This window comes from Tigriopus californicus, chromosome 12 (genome assembly GCF_007210705.1).
Source record: "Tigriopus californicus strain San Diego chromosome 12, Tcal_SD_v2.1, whole genome shotgun sequence".
Lineage (NCBI taxonomy): Eukaryota > Metazoa > Arthropoda > Copepoda > Harpacticoida > Harpacticidae > Tigriopus > Tigriopus californicus.
The window spans coordinates 1,555,532-1,555,870 of record NC_081451.1 but is presented as its reverse complement, the minus strand read 5'-3'; the positions used below and the strand labels follow the sequence as shown (position 1 = coordinate 1,555,870).

Genomic DNA, 339 nt, shown 5'->3' with positions numbered 1-339 from the left:
GAAATTGAAGTAAGTGTTCGATGTTGTTATTGCTGTTTGATGGACAATGCCAGTGTCTTTAGAACTTAAAGACCCTGAATACAAAAACGCGCGATGTCGAGTACACGTGATCAAATTTGACCAGTGCATTACTTGGATGTTGGGAAAATCGGAATACGAAGAAAATCAGAGGAGGAAAAAATAGTGAAAATAATGCTTTGCAGTGTTATCTATGTATCTGTCATATTTTTTGGCTTCAAGGAGACAGTGAGTGGTCTCCGTCAAGTAAATATTTAAACATAATTGTCACAATAGTACACTTTCCAAAAAAAAATCCATCATCATAATGAATTCTTAAGA

The 339-nt window shown here is 34.8% G+C and overlaps 1 protein-coding gene across 1 annotated transcript in view; it reads right to left on the bottom strand.

Annotated features, from left to right (window-relative positions):
- LOC131891794 (disks large homolog 5-like) overlaps window positions 1–339 on the bottom strand; it is a gene marked incomplete in the record, with an annotated part of 32,443 nt that overhangs the window by 30,273 nt on the left and 1,831 nt on the right.